Raw genomic sequence first — 11,963 nt, forward strand, 5'->3', positions numbered from 1 at the left:
TCACTATTAACTACTTCAGTTAATTGACTGATTCAGAAGCCACCTTGGAAGCTGCTTATGCTAAGTTTAAAATGAAAATATGGAGAATATATTTTTGCTGCCATAATAATTGCATGTAAAAATCTTTATGCTAAACAGTTTGTTGCAGAAGGGCAGGAAGCACTATCAAAGAATAGCAAAATGGGGTCCACTTGAAAAGTAACTGGTTACACAACTAGAACTGGCTGAAATGTAGTACAAGAATCTTATTAGATGTGAAGAATGCCTTTCTGAATTTATTGTGATGGCACTCATAGATCCCAATCAGGATTGTGTTGGATACTGTACAAATACTCAGACATGTACTCCACACTGAAAGAGCTTGTGTTCTAATTTTGAAAAAGGACAGAAGGAAAAAGGACTGAGTTGGTTTGAGCTATTAGTGGGGGGAGAGGGGAGGGGAGGGTTCAGGTGACATCTGCTTTATTGGGTGAGGAGGTGTGCCATTTAGGAGTTAGCATTGGGGCCCTTTCTTCTTGCCAAAGCCTGGCACGATATTGACAAAGCGCCGGTTGTATTGCATGCATCTCTTGGCACGGCCAGTCGTCTACAACTTCTTGCTTGCTTGCTTGCTTGCTTGGCAACCTCGGGAGCCTGGCCTCTCACCTTCCCAGCATGAGTCAGGGAGCTATGGACCTTACCACCCAGCATGCGAGCAGCCACCTCTAGGATGGTAAACTTGCTGATGCCACATTGCCCATTGAGAGATCCATCCTCCAAGGGAGTTCCACCCAAGAGAACCACCTGGTCCTCGGGTGCAATGCCCTCCACGGACTCAATGTGAGTGGAGGTTTCCTGTCCGGAAACCTCAAGATGTGTGCAAGTTCTGAGCACGGATGAACAGCTGCATGGTTCCAGCTATGCGCGAGACGCTGCTACCATGTTAGGCATGTCCAAATGCCCTGTGGAACTACAGTGTCTTTACCCAAGACTAATACTGACCCATAAAGACAAAGACAAAACAAAATTGCTGTGAATCACTAAAGATTTTCTAGATAGAGAAGCTTTGGAAGAAGAAATGTTAAAGAAGTTCCACAGCTTAAGACTGATTGATTAAAGGACTGAAATAGACTGGAAGAAAGAAAAGAAAAGCATGAAAGTCCAAACTAATGCACAAAACAGAACAGTCACCACTAAAGTCACTAAAGGTCGTATTATTAGCCTGCTAGATTGTGAAAGACTACTCACCAGGAGTCATACTTCACTGTGCAAACAGACCCATTCAAACCAGTACTTGTGTAAACAGGTACTACTCCAAGGTGAGTGAGGGATTCACAATGTGATCCAGAGAGAAATGAAATAAACCTGCCTTAATCAAAATTCAAATAAATCAGTCTAGGAATTAGCATAATGATGAATAAGGCCAGAAAAGGGGGAAATCTCCACTCAGGAAATGAGTGGAGTAGATCATGGTTGGAAAACGAAGTCTAGCTATTTAACCAAGTAGGAAAGACTCCAAGTAACTGCTTGAGGGTTGCAGCTGGATTTATGAATTTACATTAATTTTGAAAGTTTACATGTGAGACACTGTAGAAATGTCCAAGTATTCTATGTGTTTATTTCCTGTGTTCTAAAGGGATCATCAAGTAAACTATAAGGCAGAGAGATATAGATAAATATAAAATTGGGATTCTCTACAAAACAGGAATGCTAGAGGTATTTTATTTATTTTTTAAAGTAAATCTACACTGTGAAGCAGGAAAATATGCAGAGGTGAATAATGTTCTCTCTCAGAAATTCCAACAGATGGATCATTATGTATCTTTACTTTTTTGCCTTAAATTAGAAGAGTGCTGGCTGTTCTGCTGTCTTTATCATAGCTCGTGCATACATATACATCCTGTATTGGAGAAAATGTTATTGCTAGTTAGTTTCAGTAGCCTAAATGAATAGTGGTGATAGACACTGTATAGAGCCTAGAAGTGTTGTTGTGGCAAAATGCCTTGGCATATACAGCTGCAGTTTTATGCTTCATGTCATAATGCAGCCAGAACACAGTACTGTGTGAAAGAAAGCTTCCACAGTTTGCTGCAGCAAGGTAAACAGTAACTGGAAAACCAGTAGGGCTGAGTGAATGCACCGTGGTCTCAAAAGGAATACATAGTGCTCTGAGAATAGAAGCCACGGCAATCTTCCTTTAACTGTTGATCGTCTGAAACGAAATAGTGCTTGTGCTCTAAAAGATTAGTTCCTTTCAAAGGAAAGGGGAGGTTTATTTTTCTTAACAGCTTTAGTAGCTTTGAAGAAACTAAACTAAGAATCTTAATACAAAACGCAAAATGGGATCTAGCCATCTGAAATGACCTCTGGCATTCTGGGTCATGCTGGATCAGAGTGCTGCATTTGATGGGTGCGTGTTGTGCCGACATGAAGCACGCAGGGAATGGGTGGCCCGCACTGCAAGCCCAAAGAGGAGAGAGAATTCTCAGCAGAGTGTCTTGTATTAGCTTAGGGGTAAAAGACCCGATTTTAAAAAAAATCTTGCTCCCAGAGTTCCATGGGCTGGGTGTGATTCTCTACCCTGGTCCCATCTTTGGGATCCTTTAGTCTTCCGGAGCCTCTGGAGCCAAGAGGACCCTTCTGTTCTGCTGAGGAGGAGTGCTGCTACTAACAGATGGCTCCATAAGTGGATGACTTTACTGGTGTCTGGGGGCTAAGTGATCTTTGGGTCCCTATGGACCAGCTTCAGTCTGTTTTGAGGGGTGCAGCAAACTTGCCACACCAACTCACCCCCCCCATTGTGGCCAGAAGTGGCATTGTAGCAGTAGTGCCTTAGTTCCCCCGCACAAATGCACATACTGTCCTTTGGCCTACTCTGACCATAGGAGTGACCTGGCCTTCCAGCCAGACCCCTTTACAGAGTCCAGCCCTTTCCAGGGTCACAGAGTCCTTTTTCAAAGTCCACCAAAGGGGATGGGGAGGGGAGTATACAAATCCTTCAGCCTGGCAGGGCTCAGCAGGCAGTCCTCCATGCAGTTATGCCTCTGCTACTGCTCACTGGTTCAGTCAATCCCCCAATCTAGGGGTGGCACAGTCCTTCCTGCAGGCTTCTTCCTAGAGATAGGGCACACCCTGCCTTCTTGCCTCAGAGTCCCCTCCCCAACTGGACTCACCTGGTCTGTATGGAAACAAGCCTTCCTCGCCCCCAAGCTGGGCTTTAGATCTAATTTAGTTCTGGCTCACCCTCCAGGTGCACGCTGGCTTGCATTGCCTTGCTCGCCAGTATAACCCTTTTGCAAACTGTGTGGGGTAAACGCCCCACCATGGGTGATTAGCCAGAGAGGAGTGACTTGCGCTAGGCAGTCTTTTTCTGGTTCTTCCTTGTTTGATATATCACCCAGGAAAGAGAACAGCCTGTTTAATCAGACATCAGGTGGTTGAACTGACTGCCTAAGATGGACTGAGTGGATGAAAACAGCCTCCTCCACTGCAGTCTGCTGGTAGAAAGTCAATGACACTTCTTGCCTACATTGTAATGAAAGCAGCAACCTTCTTGAATTTCACAGTCTTTGCCCAGCTGGACTGCCATATGGTTGAGTCTCTAATACCAGTCCTGGGAAAGGACCAAGCATTGTGGCTGCTACTGAAGGGGGAGCACTCTCCAAGGAAAAAGAGCATTCTCCATAGTTGCATATCCAGATATGCTCCTGGAGCTTCCATAGGGCCTTGGAGACCTTGTTCATTATGGACAGAGTGATATATATTTAAGATACTGTAATTGCTCCTTAGACCCTTTATACATTGAAAAATATTGGAAGGGAGAGAAATGATGTTGCATGCAAGGATATTTAGTCTATTAAATACTAACTAAGGGGTGATGCAGCATTCATTAGGAAGCTATTTTGGCCAATTTACTTGCCAGGATGAGACTCAAATGAAAAGAAAATTCTAAAAACCTAAATTAAACAGAAAAAGTTATTATATATAGACCGTTACATAAATGTTCATGTCATCTGAGAAAATTATACACGTTTTGAAAGAAGTAATTTTTGACTTTACAAAAATTCATAGTGATGGTGGCCTTTTGCAGATCACAAAACCCAGGATGAAACACTTGATAGCTAGGGACAAAGAGTTCTTAGCCAAGGGGAATCTAGCTTGGAATGAATTTCCAGAGGAGATCAGATTAACCCAGATTCTGACCACCTTTAGGAAAGGCTGTAAAACCTCCCTATTTGACCGATCTTTCCCACTGTAACTAGAAAGACATTCCACACCAACCAGTCGCACTCCTTAAATAGCAATCTTTAAAAAAACCCAATCCAAGCAAAAAGAAAAGGAGTACTAGTGGCACCTTAGAGACTAACCAATTTATTTGAGCATAAGCTTTCGTGAGCTACAGCTCACTTCATCGAATGCATTCAGTGGAAAATACAGTGAGGAGATTTATATACACACAGAACATGAAAAAATGGATGTTATACACACTGTAAGGAGAGTGATCACTTAAGATGAGCTATTAGAGCCAGGGACTCCATACAGTTTACTGGGGACTTCGTCGTGGCCAATCTATTTAATGTGAAAGATATTCACATACTACAGTTTTTGGTGTGATGCTGTATGGAATATGTGGGTGATATTGGTTAGTCTCTAAGGTGCCACAAGTACTCCTTTTATTGTTGATACCAGTATTATCTGGCACGATTCATTGCAATGTCATATGTCATGTGATGTATCTGAGAAAATGTTATAATTTGCCAAGTATGATCATCTTGTTTGTGTTTGTATTTTGAGTCAGATTATATGTAGGGTATATCGGTATTTTCAAACTTGTGCTGTGTTTCTGGGGACATCACCAGACAGATTGACATCAGCACTGCCTTGACTCTTTGATGGCCCATCAAGGGCTGTTAACTGTACAATGAACCCATTGAAAGGGTCAGGGACTACACCTTAGGTAGGGGAATGTCTATGGACAGAATTCTAATGCTTTCCAGGCCATGTGCTGTGAAGCTTGTGTTTGGGACACAGGAAGTACAAACCACATGGCAAAAGGAATATAAAGGGCAGCTGCATCTTCTCCATTTTGTCTTCATTCCTGCTTCTTACCTCTGGAGGAACTGTGCTACAAACTGAAGCTCTGAACAAAGGACTGAATGACTCATCCAAGCTTTGCATATGTTCCAGAGAGATTTTCAAGCCAGCAAACTCACCAATACAGCTAAGCACCTGATACATGGACTTTGAATCTTTGTATGTATCTGACTGCTTTTACTCTCTAACAACTTTTTTTTTTTAATATATGTAATAAACCTTTAGTTTTAGACATTAAAGGATTGGCTGCCATGTAGTATTTTGGGTACGATCCAAACTCCTATTGACTTGGTAACGTGGCTGACCTTTTCAGGTCAGAAGAACATTTTGTACATGTGAGCAGAGTTTTAAAATTTCTCACTATATTGCAGCTTGGTACTGATTGGGAGCCAGAGAGCTAGAATTCAATAAGGAGACTGTGTGATAACCAGTGTGGGGATGTTTGACTGTTTGGGGAGTTTAACTTCAGTGTTAATGACCAGCCTTCGAGAGAATTCGCTCTCCCTTTTGTGGCGTGGCCTGGCCTGCCCTGCCCTGCCCTGCCCTGCCCTACCCTTGGCATTTTCAGTGAGGGCTCTTTCAAGCACCCCAAATCACATCTGGTCTCAGTACTAAACACTAAGATTAAAGGAGGAGGGATTTTAATGCATTAAGTAGAAAAGATCTGCAGATATGCTGACAGGAGTTTCTTATATTAGTTTTGCATTATTCATTAATATCAAGAGGGACACTGAAAACTTGTGCCAGATAAAATCCTTTTGAAATCTGTGACTTAGATTCTTGAACTTCTGAAATACATGATGACTTTTCTAGAATCATTTAAATCAAAACAAGATTACCTGGCATTGTAGGTTCCTTGTATTCTTCCCACCTTGCACAGTAGAACTGTATTGGATTTACTGGATCTGGGATCCTTGGCAGCTGTGGCAGTGGGGCAGGAACTGGCTTTGCCCGTGTTTTTGAGTGATTATCTGTATAATACATTCTCAATTACAATACCTACCTCTTAAAAGGGTCAAGGTTGAAAATGGGTTTCAGTTGAGTCCAGCTACCACATAAAAATCAACATTACCCTCACTATGTAACTTTACTTTACTTTCTATACAACTTAAAACATTCCTGCCAGACGTCCTGAGGAAATAATATGTCATCTTCTAAGTACAGAATAGGAGTGGGAATTTCCAAAGTGCTCAGCTTTGGTCTAACTCTACTCCCACTGAAGTCCATGAGAATGTCAATGACAGCAAAGTTAGGCCAATGTTGAGTGCTTTTGAAATTGCCACTCTACATTTTAATGAATAACCACAAGGTAGTGAGTTAAGGCTGCACATATAATCTTGACTTTGGCATTCTTGACTTGAAGGCTGAATTTTACAGCCTAAACATTCTGCATGTTTTTTTGCATGGAGTTGTTAACTTTTTTTTTCCAGTTCATTTTTTTTCCATTGACACAGTATGTTTGTTTTTTGACATAGGGTAGTAAGATGTGCTCTTCTTTCTCTCTTTGACTGAGCATTATTATCTACATTACTGCAGCATCTAGGCACTCTAGTCATGGACCATGACTTCATTGTGCTTGGTGCTGTAGAAGCACAGATAGTTCTTGCCCTAAGGAGCTTACAATCAATTTATATAACAAGAGACAACTGATGGTACAGAGACAGATAGAAGGGGGATTATAAGAAATAGTCCTGAAGGAATTTTGCTCCCCAAAATTAAAAATTCTGTGCCAAAAAATTTAAAATTTCTGCACACAATATTCTAAAATTCTGCATATTTTGTCAAAATAACACAATATAATCCCATTAGTTTTGTTTCAATTATTCTGGCAATTTTATTTTAGAATACCTGTCGGCAAGTATGTCAACAATACAGACAACAAAAAAGATTATCCCAAGAGTAGAGAGTTAAAGAAACCCCTAAGACAACCCAGTTCCAGCTGGAGGGTGCTGAAGAGGGCTGTTTAGCGCTGCCACCCCCACCCCCGAGCCCAGACATGAGGCCCCTCTGGCCCAGACATGCGTTGCGCCCCCACGTCCCTTGACACACATGGGGAGGGGCCCAGCCTAGACACGTGCATGTGCCCCCCCCCCGGCCCCGAGCCCAGCTGCAGGCTCTGCTCTGAGCAGCTTTGTCCCGCTGGGGAACACAGTGCTGCCCTGCCCTCCCTCACCCTTTGCCAGAGCCAGGTCTCCCATCCCTAGGCAGATGAGGATCAAGCACTGTAGCCAGAGTATGCAGAGCCTCCATCCCTGCCAGGCCAGATGCTCACTCACTGCGAGCTGAAGAACCAGGCTCTGCAGCGTCCAGTGGCCCCTAGTAGTTGCAGCAGCTCTGCAGCCCCAATTCTGCTGGGGAAACATTAAATTATGTGCAGAACATTAATTCTGCGCAAATTCTGCATTGTGCAGTGGCACAGAATTCCCCCAGGAATAAAGAAACAATGAGACAATATTGGTTAATATGATAGGCCACTGGTGCACTGATACCACAGCCTAACCATTTTCAGGTTTTTGTAGGTATCATGGAAAACGAGAATTTGGAGGAGGATAATGAAATAGCTTTGAAAATCATAGAAATGTAGGGTTAGAAGGGATCTCAAGAAGTTATTAAATCCAGGCCCCTGCGCTGAGGCAGGACCAAATCAGCTTAGACCATCCCTTTCAGGTGTTTGTGCAACCTATTCTTAAGAACCTGCAATGAGAGGGATTCTACAACCTCCCTTGGAGAGCCTATTCCAGAACTTAACTACCCTTATAGTTAGGTTTTTTTTTCCCTAATATCTAACCTAAATCTTCCTTGCTGCAGATTAAGCCCATTATTTCTTGCCCTATCTTCAGTGGACATGGAGAACAATTGATCACCTTCCTCTTTAAAGAAAGCACAAAAGCGGTTGTTTGAACATTTAATACATCAATAATGGGGGAAGGCATTGTTGGCCAACTGAAGGGGGAGTCAAGTACTGATAGCGAATGAGAGATGATATGTAGAGTGGGCATAGGCCATAAAGAGCCTTGAAAGTGAAGACAAGCAAATTATTTAATGAAATAGAGAACGGGGAGACAGTGGAGGGATACAAACAGAGGGATGATATGGTCAAAATGAGGGGCTGGGAGAATGATCTTTGCAGCATCCTTCTGAATGGATGTGAGTGGGGAATGACTGAATTTGTCAAGGTAAAATAAAAGGATGTTACAATAACTGAGATATGAGATGAAAGCCTGGATGAGAGTTTTAGCTTTGTGGGTGGATAGGAAAGACCATCTTTGAGATGTTACGCAGAAAGGTCTACAGGGAGAAGAGAAGAGGACCAAGGACATAATGTTGTGGAACCCACACAGAAAGCTGGAGTGGGGATTGGGTGGATCCTCCAAAGGACATGAAGGAGGAGGGATTAGAGAGGTTAGGAGACAAGATTTCAAGAAGAAGAGCACAGTCTATGTTGCTGATGACTGACAGGTCAAAGAGGATGAGAAAGGAGTACTAGGTCAGAGCTTTGGCTAGGCAGAGATCAGGAGACTTCGGAGAGAGTGGTTGCAGTGGAGTGCAATGGGTGGAACATGAATCAGAGAATGTCTAGTTTGAAATTAGAGATAAGAAACTCCAGACATGGATTATAAACAGCACATTCAATGAGCTTAGAAATGAAAGGGAGAAAGGAGACGGCGTGATAGTTGGAGGGACAAGTAGGGTCAAGGGTAGCTTTTTTTTAAAGCTGGGAGAGACCTAAGCATGTTTGTATCATGAGGGGGAAGAGCTGGAGGAGAGTGAGAGGTTAAGGAGAAGAGTAAGGGAGGGGATGAGAGTGGGCATGAGGGAGATCAGATAGGAGGGGGCCATTGTGGCAAATGGAGAGGTTAAAGGAGAAAGTGGATGAGAAACTTCTGTATTTTGCCAGGACAAGGAGGAGAGATGTATAGGCAGGAAGGGAAGGCAAGCTGAGGAGAAAGGGAAGGTCATGTTTTACTTTGTCAACGTTTTTGATGAAGAAAATTGGGGAGATCCTGTCTGGAGAGAGAAGTGTGTGTGTGTGTGAGAGAGAGAGAGAGAGATCCCCTGACTGTGTTGTGAACTCTTCAGATATACTGGGTAAAGTGATTTTGGCCCCCACTGCGGGAGCTCTCTGATGGTGTGGAGTTTCCAGTCTTCTGCCAAGCCCCAAACTTTCATTAATACTGTGTCTATCCCCAGCCCAGCAATTCATTCTATGCCCCCACACCTGCCTGTCTCCCAGGTCCCACATTAGTTCTTCCCCTTGCCCTGGCTCCTCCCTCCCCCAGCCTCACCTCTGCTCCTGCAGCTCCAGGAGTTCTTCATTCCCCTCCCCCGCCCCCCAGGTTAGGGCAGGGGCTGCAGCAGAGTCCCTCCTGGCCCTTCCAGGCTGGTGTTGCAAGGAGGGAAGGGGAGAGAGGGAGCAGAGCTGCTCAGTGCTGCTGGGCTCTTTCTACTCCCTATTTTGTGCTGCTTTCCTGTGGGAATGGTGGTGGCTCCTGAGGGGAGACTTATGAGGGGCTTATGAGGAGAGGCTGAGGGAACTGGGATTGTTTAGTCTACAGAAGAGAAGAATGAGGGGGGATTTGATAGCTGCTTTCAACTACCTGAAAGGTGGTTCCAAAGAGGGTGGATCTAGACTATTCTCAGTGGTAGCGGATGACAGGACAAGGAGTAATGGTCTCAAGTTGCAGTGGGGGAGATTTAGGTTAGATATTGGGAAAAACTTTTTCACTAGGAGGTTGGTGAAACACTGGAATGCGTTACCTAGGGAGGTGGTGGAATCTCCTTCCTTAGAAGTTTTAAGGTCAGGCTTGACAAAGCCCTGGCTGGGATGATTTAATTGGGGATCGGTCCTGCTTTGAGCAGGGGGTTGGACTAGATGACCTCCTGAGGTCCCTTCCAACCCTGATATTCTATGAGAGGGAGAGAGCTCTGCCTGCCTCCTACAGCAACCCTGATTGGCTGCTTTTCCTCAGATGGTGGGTCCGTGGGGAAAGTAGCCAATCAGAGGGAGTTTTCCCTGTGGTATGGCTGAAATTTGAGAGAGGGCTTCCCGAATCGTGGCCAGAGGGGCTGCAGCCCTGGTCAAAATGACCTGACTCGGGAAGAAATCATAAGAGTTGGCAACACTGGGATTGTAGTGAACCTGACTGCTCCTTACTGAGCACTGTGTTAACCCCAGCACAACACCCAGCAGCAGAGGGATCCATAATCCCCCAGCAAAGGGAAGGGACTGATTGCCAGAGATCACTGAGCACTGGCTTAGATGGAGCCAGAGGGCAGGTCAGAGTCAGAAGATAAACACGCTCATGAGGAGAGATTAATAAAACTGGGACTTTTCAGCTTGGGAAAGGTATGACTAAGGGGGGATATGATAGAGATCTATAAAATCATGACTGGCGTGGAGAAAGTAAATAAGTGTTGTTTGCTTCTCAGAACACAAGAACTAAGGGTCACAGAATGAAATTAATAGGCAGCAGGTTTAAAACAAAAGTAACTATTTCTTCACACAACGCACAATCAACCTATGGAACTCTTTGCCAGAGGATGATGTGAAGCCCAAGATTATAACAGGGTGCAAAAAAGACCTAGATAAATTCGTGGAGGATAGATCCATTAATGGCTGTTAGCCAGGATGGGCTGGGATGGTGTCCCTAGCCTCTGTTGCTAGAAACTGGTAATGGGAGACAGGGGATGGATCACTTGATGATGACCTGTTCTATTCATTCCTTCTGAAGCACCTGGCATTTGCCAGTGTTGTAAGACAGGATACAAGGCTAGATGGACTTTTGATCTGACTCAGTATGGCAGTTCTTGTGTTCTTATGCTGGTAGCAGGCGGAGGAGAGAAAGCCAGGCAGCTTAGGAGCTGGGAGTGAAGGGCTGAGAGCTGCAGTTTTGTGCTGAGGCCACTTGTCCACTAGGAACTGGATTGAGCACACCCTCATTTCACAGAAAACAGCAAGTAGCTATTAAATGGTAATGAGTTTTGGTTGCTATATTCCTAATATGCACCTGAGGGGGGCTACTACTGCAGGAAAAAGGGTCATTTACTCCACTAAGAAAAGTAGAAATATGCAAGGGAAAAAACATCAGGCATCACAAAGGGATGTTTGTCACATCTAGCATAATATTAGACTATATACATAGTGTGCTTCAGGTGAAATGCAGGACCTAAAGTGGCAAGTATCAAATACAGGCATATGATTGTCTACAGTAAAAGCCGTAAAGATACAGGAGGTACAGTAAGATGGAAGTGGATAAAAAGCTTAGTAGTTACACACATAGAATAAAAAGTGCTTGTAAGAGGAGGTATTTCAATTTAAGTAAAGAATTAAATGGGGTCCCAAGGGACCAATACTCGAATCTGAACTGTTTCCAGTCTGATATAAACATCCTAGATGGGAGGGGCGGGGGAAGCTAACTGCAAGCCCATAGTTTTCTTTGGCAATATAAAACTGGGAGAAGGCAGAGTGAGGAAGAGCCAATGATTTAACTTTGAACTAGATAGACATACAGCAAACAAAATCGGAATAAGAAAATGTAAACTAAAGCATCTTGGATCTCAAAACAGGATAAGTATGAAAGGAGCAGGGTTGTTCTAGATCGGCAAGAGTTTAGAAAGGCAGTCCCATTAGTTGTGGTGGTGTCCAACAGCGTGGTGAAGGAGACCAGGTTACCAAATAGTCAGAGTGAAACTCTGGAGAACTAGATTAAGAGTATGATATCTGAATGCAAAACGTGGCCTGTTCTATAGGAAAGGGGAAGAAGCAGCATACACACCATTTTTGGAAAAATTGATTTAAAATTAATTTCAAAACAAAATATGGTGATTGACATAACTTACTCTGAATGCACCCTGGAGAATGCTTGGGAAGATTCACGAGTGACTGTGAT

The 11,963-nt window shown here is 43.7% G+C and overlaps 1 pseudogene; it reads right to left on the reverse strand.

The window, feature by feature from the left end:
- Positions 1-493: 493 nt before the first annotated feature.
- LOC144264417 (ubiquitin-like FUBI-ribosomal protein eS30 fusion protein pseudogene) lies at positions 494-889 on the reverse strand (annotated as a pseudogene).
- Positions 890-11,963: the final 11,074 nt, after the last annotated feature.

This window comes from Eretmochelys imbricata, chromosome 4 (genome assembly GCF_965152235.1).
Source record: "Eretmochelys imbricata isolate rEreImb1 chromosome 4, rEreImb1.hap1, whole genome shotgun sequence".
NCBI lineage: Eukaryota > Metazoa > Chordata > Testudines > Cheloniidae > Eretmochelys > Eretmochelys imbricata.